The following is a 6,266-nucleotide window of genomic DNA, read 5'->3' on the forward strand; positions in this document are numbered from 1 at the left end:
TTAAATGTTCCTTATTTACCTTTTCTTTGGATATGTCTACAAATTATTTCCAATAGTTGATTTGTGATTTTAAACTTTCAACTAAAAAGAAAAATTTTTCTCTTGTCTTTTCTTCTCAGTTGCCATGTTCATCTCTTTTCAAGTGCTCCATTTCATACTCAGTTTTTAAAAAACTGTAAAATGCCCTTTTTGAAAAGATTTGATTGAAGTGTTATCATATTGAAAAATTGAAACCAATTGGAAAGTTGAAAGTTGTCTAACTAAAGGAGAAAGGTTTAGTATTCAGCCAATGAAACACCAGGGAAAATTTAAGAGTTGTATTAATATTACTGTGTTATACAAAAAAATTACAATGTATGATTAAGTGGAAAAGCAGGTAACAAAATCATTTCAGTTTTTATTGTGAAGTATATCAAACATCCAGAAAACAACCTATAAAATATATTGAAAAATTCTATCAAATCTACACTCAATGCTGCATTTTTGTAAGACATTTTAAACACAGAAACAAGATTTCAAATATGGTTGAGGCCCTCATCACTGTTCTGGCTTTTTTTTTGTTTCTTTTTTTGAGACGGAGTTTCACTCTTGTTTCCCAGGCTGGGGTGCAATGATGCAATCTCGGCTCACTGCAACCTCTGCCTCCCAGGATCAAGCAATTTTCCTGCCTCAGTCTCCCAGGTAGTTGGGATTACAGACATGCACACCATGCTTGGCTAATTTTTTGTATTTAGTAGAGATGGGGTTTCACCATGTTGGTCAGGCTGGCCTTGAACTCCTGACCTCAGGTGATCTACCTGCCTCAGCCTCCCAAAGTGCTGGGATTACAGACTTGAGCCACCACACCCGGTCACATCATCCTTTTTGAATCCATGTTATTCACTCATTCCTCAGTTAACCGGTAAGAGGACCTCATGTTTACCATTCTTATCCATGGTTTTGCATTGATAAACATATTTTTATGTGTGTAAACAGTGCATAGAAATTAGGTGCAACATTTTAAATTTTATGCGAATTTGATAAATTTATATACTCTGAAATTTGCTTTTTAATCCTCTTCCCAACATTATACTTTTTAGATTTTCTCATGCCATCCTTACAGATTCAATTTATTCATTTTTTCTGTTATGTAATATTGCATTAGATAACTATGCCACAATTTATTTATCTGTTCTCCTGTGGATGGACATTTAGGTTGTTTCTATTTATTCACTAATATACACAACGAGAACGAATCTCATTGAATGCCAGTTTCTTCGGGATTTGCACCTGTAAGTGGGATTCCTGGATCATTGAGCAAGAGCATTTGCAACAATTAGATTGTTCGAGATGATTTCTGATATGATTTGTCTGTGCCCTTACCCAAATCTCATCTTGAATTGTGGCTCCCATAATTCCCATGTGTCATGGGAGGGACCTGGTGGGAGATAATGGAATCATGGGGTGGTTTCCCTATACTGTTTTCATGGTAGTGAATAAATCTCACAAGATCTGATGGTTTTATAAAAGGAAATCCCTTTTGCTTGGTTCTCATTCCCTCTTTGCCTGCCACCATGTAAAACTTGCTTTTCACCTTCTACCGTAATTGTGAGGCCTCCCCAGCCACAGGGAACTGTGAGCCTATTAAACCTCTTTTTCTTTATTAATTACCCAATCTTGGGTATGTCTTTATTAGCAACATGAAAATGGACTTATACAGTTTCCAAAGCATTTGTATACATTTATACATCCACCACCAGGAATTGGTGCTCCTGTTTTTCCAAATTCTCACTAACATAATTTTGTCAGACATTTAAATTTTTCCTGAAAGATGAATAGGACATAATAGTCTGTTGTTTTAACTGGAGTTTTCCTGATGCAATCTTTCATAAGTGCTTTGGCTATGCCATCAGTTGCGTATTTTTTTTTTTTTCTATTGAGATATTTTATTCTGATTGGGTCATATAAATTCTTTAGATATTCAGAAAACTAATTCTTTGTTGGCTAAAATTTCCCAATTTTGTTTGTTCTTCAAAATTGTGGTAACTATTCTTGGTAAGTAAGTTTTCTGTATAAATTTTAGAAGCACATTTGAAGTTTGACAGAAACCTTGTTGAGATCTTGATTGGGACTGCATGAAACTTACAGTGTAATTTGGGGAAAATGAACACTTTTCTCATATTTCCTCCAAACCACGAGCATGTTATCTTTTCACTTATTTGGATTCTTTATGTCCTTCACAAATATTTTATACATTCCTCAACAGAGATCTTGCATATTTCTTGTTAAGTCTATTTCTAGGTACCTTATTTTTTTGATCATGAATGTGATCTTTTTGTTAGTGCAATTTCTTTTTTTTTTTTTTTTTAAGTGCATAGCTTTATTTGGTGGGCTTGGGAAATACATCATGGTGAGAGAATAAATCAATTAAAGTACTACAGATGCAGGGACCAATAACATTAAAAGAGGCATACACAAAATGAGTAGCTGAAATCATTTTCATAAGAGGGCTTGACTCATGGAAGAAAAATTTTAATTATAGTGGCAAAAAATTCTGTATAAAGTAGAAATTGGCTTCAATAACAGTAAAGAATGTGCGTTAGAACATAGAGGCAACTGGATGTAAAATTCTGGTAGCAATTTAACAGAACAGTCTCAGATGGTTAGGCTGAGACCAACACCTAATTGGAACAAAATCCTTGTGTGCAGGAAAGTTTGGATGATACTTGGAGAAATATTATACGCACATAAACTAAATTGAATTGTTTTCACAAGTGTTGCAAAGCTTTATATCATAAAAGGTGTTTTTTACTACACGTACTTCAATTTCCCAGCAAGAGTGATGGAGAACATCTAAACACAGAAGAGAGAATTCATGCAAGATATCTAACTCCTTCATATAATAATGCAAACAGTTCAAAATCATTGCACTAATTATATCTAAGGCTTTCTGCAACAACAAGGTGATGGTTATAGAAGCATGGTCCCTGGTACGAACATCTAGAAAGCAGCCACTCCCTTCTACATGTGTTCTCTTTTTGCATTTCTTTCTTCATTTTTCTTAATCAAGTCTCTGTTGTCATTGCTGCTTTGCAAAACTGGTAAAAACAAAATTGTAATCATTGAACATAGCACTCTGGCAATCAAGACATTTAAAACTTTCAATATTCTAGGGTGAAGAAAACATGGTGTGCCATTTAGAGCTCTGATTAGCTAACAAGGTTGTCACAAATTTTCCTGGCTTGAAGACATTCACAACTGTCCTCATCAAGTCATCATAGGAGGTATGACATACGTTTCTTTTAAAACTAACGTAAGGTTCTGGAGTGATATGAATAGTCCAATAAGTTCTATCTTATTTCATTCCATTCATTGGCTCCCCCAAGAATTGAACAGTGTGGCATCAATGACAGGATCTGGTATCAAGTCATGAATTTCATTCTAGAGAGTGACGTCATCTACAGTGACACCATCTTTCATGCAGGACTGGTCCATAACTGCTGCGTCAAGCACACTCATCAGAATTTCCAGGGTTTAATCTGTCTGACTGATTATCCCACTCCCTGGGAAACTCAGTACATACAAGTACCAACATCAGAATTCATACATCTCATACAACATGCTGCTCCATTTGGGAAAGTTGCCTTAAGAATCTCTGTTCCTTCCTGGAAATTCTGGCATCCTTGGTTAAGAAGCTTCATGAAATTCTTACGCGAATAAAAGAAGTTTTGAACTGAGTCAAACCCATTGTCATGTCTAGCAAGCTTCAACATGGGAACCAGTGCTTGCGGAAAGAGGGTAGTTCCACATGTCTGCAAAATGAGACGTCTCTTGGAGACAAACAGTAGACTCTTACTGAGTACATAAGCTTCCTATTTGTCAGTTTTTGTCAGGCTTAGGATTGAACATTGACATTTTTCAAATGTATTCAGTTGGTGCAAAAGTAATTACAGTTTTTGCCATTACTTTTCATACTTTTAATATGACTTACATTATTTTTAATACGACTCACTCAGATCTTGGGGTAGTGCAAAGATCCCCAGATCCTTGGGAGCAGCAAACCTCCAGCAGCTTCTTGTCCCCTTTGAAAAAATGTCTACTTTCATCACCATGAGAAAAGTGAACAACCAACAACTCAGAAAATTGTTTAAATTAGACCTTTTCTCTCACCACTGCCACCACTACTGCAGATTGTTCCAGCTGTGTTACCAAATTCAGGTTGCTTTTATTTTCATGCTATAATTTTATATTAACTGCTTAAAAAAAAACTGGCAAGTTATAGTGACTTATGCCTGTAATCCAAACACTTTGGGAGGCCAAGTATGGAGGATCACTTGAGGCCAGGAGTTTAAGACCAGCTTGGGCAACATAACAAGACCCTGTCTCTATAAAACATTTTTTAAAATAAAAATTAGTCAGACATGGTGTCACATGCCTGTAGTCCTAGCCTCTCAGGAGGCTGAGACAGGAGGATCACTTGAGCCCAACAGTTGGAGGCTGCAGTGAGTTCTGATCATGCTACTGTACCTCCAGCCTGGGCAACTGAGCAAGACCCCATCTCTAAAAACACACACACACATTTTATATATACACATACACACACGCATACACATACACACACACACATATATATACACACACATATATGAGAAACTCTTCAAAAAATATATACATACACACACACACAAATAAAATAGATAAAGACTAACAAAATTTTCCCAGCTGTGTGTGTGAGAGTGAAAGTTGAATGTAAGTCTGTTGGAAATAGAAGCAGATATAGTTCAGTCTCTTGTAGTCCATTGTATCCTCATTAGAGAGAGAAGAGTGAGTGCTAGCTAATGTCACCAGCCATGCTGTGTAAGCCTGCAGTTTCTAATTGTACATTACTGTCGGATAGTATGTGATTTACTTTCTATGTAGGTTCTGTATTCAGCAACCTTGCTAAACATTCTAATTTCTAGTGGCTCATAGATTCTCTTGGATGTCTCCATAAGTGTTCCCCAAAATGTGGTCTCTTGATGAGTGGCATCAGGATCATCTGAGAAACTGTTCAAAATGCAAATTACAGGCTCAACCTGGCCCACCAAAACAGAAACTACAGATGTGGTTACATTAAGAAACATGAGTTGGGCAGATTATCCTGGCTTCTCTTTTTTGTTTGTTTGTTTTCCTTTTTTTGAGATGGAGTCTCACTCTGTCACCCAGGCTGGAGTGCAGTGGAGCAATCTCAGCTCACTGCAACCTCCACCTCCTGGGTTCAAGTGATTCTTCTGCCTCAGCCTCCAGAGTAGCTGGGATTATAGGCGCCTGCCACCATGCCCGGTTAATTTTTGCATTTTTAGTAGAGATGGGGTTTCACCATATTGGCCAGGCTGGTCTCAAACTCCTGACCTTTAGATCCACCCACCTCGGCCTCCCAAAGTGCTGAGATTATAGTCATGAGCCACCGTGCCCGGCTGTGGCTTATCTTTTTAGGCTCAAATAATCACATAAGTTTTTTAAATCAGAGAAGCTTTCCAGGCTGTGACTAAAGGATATGAATATAGAGAAATATAAGGAAAGATACAGGTGGTCATGCTTAGACTAGGAAGCAGATTCTCCTGTAAAGTCTCTAGAAAGAGACAAAATGCTCCCAATACTCAGATTTTAGTCCAGAGACATGGATGTCAGGCTTCTATAAAACTGTAAGATAATAAATTTGTGTTGGTCGGGCGCGGTGGCTCAATCCTGTAATCCCAGCACTTTGGGAGGCTGAGACGGGTGGATCACAAGGTCAGGAGATCGAGACCATCCTGGCTAACACGGTGAAACCCCGTCTCTACTAAAAAATACAAAACACTAGCCGGGCGAGGTGGTGGGTGCCTGTAGTCCCAGCTACTCGGGAGGCTGAGGCAGGAGAATGGCGTAAACCTGGGAGGCGGAGCTTGCAGTGAGCTGAGATCCGGCCACTGCACTCCAGCCCAGGCGACAGAGCGAGACTCCGTCTCAAAATACAGAAATAAATAAATAAATAAATAAATAAATAAGTAAATTTGTGTTGTTTTAAGTCACTTGGTTGGTAGTAATTTGTCACAGCAGAAATAGAAAACCAATACAATTTATATTTAGTAAAATTCGCCCTTTTCGTCTGTCTTTACAGAGTTTGACAAATGCATGCAGCTACATAATCACTGCCACACTCAAGATATAGAAGATTTCCATCACTCTAAAGTATCCCTTTATGGCACTTTGCAGTTAAACTTGTCCCCACTAACTCCTGGCAATCCTTGACTTACTTTCTGTTACTA

At 37.8% G+C, this 6,266-nt stretch overlaps 1 pseudogene; it reads right to left on the minus strand.

Annotated features, from left to right (window-relative positions):
• Positions 1-3,040: 3,040 nt before the first annotated feature.
• On the minus strand, positions 3,041-4,970 carry LOC105527557 (annotated as a pseudogene).
• Positions 4,971-6,266: the final 1,296 nt, after the last annotated feature.

Source organism: Colobus angolensis, unplaced genomic scaffold (genome assembly GCF_000951035.1).
Source record: "Colobus angolensis palliatus isolate OR3802 unplaced genomic scaffold, Cang.pa_1.0 Scaffold63, whole genome shotgun sequence".
Taxonomy (NCBI): domain Eukaryota; kingdom Metazoa; phylum Chordata; class Mammalia; order Primates; family Cercopithecidae; genus Colobus; species Colobus angolensis.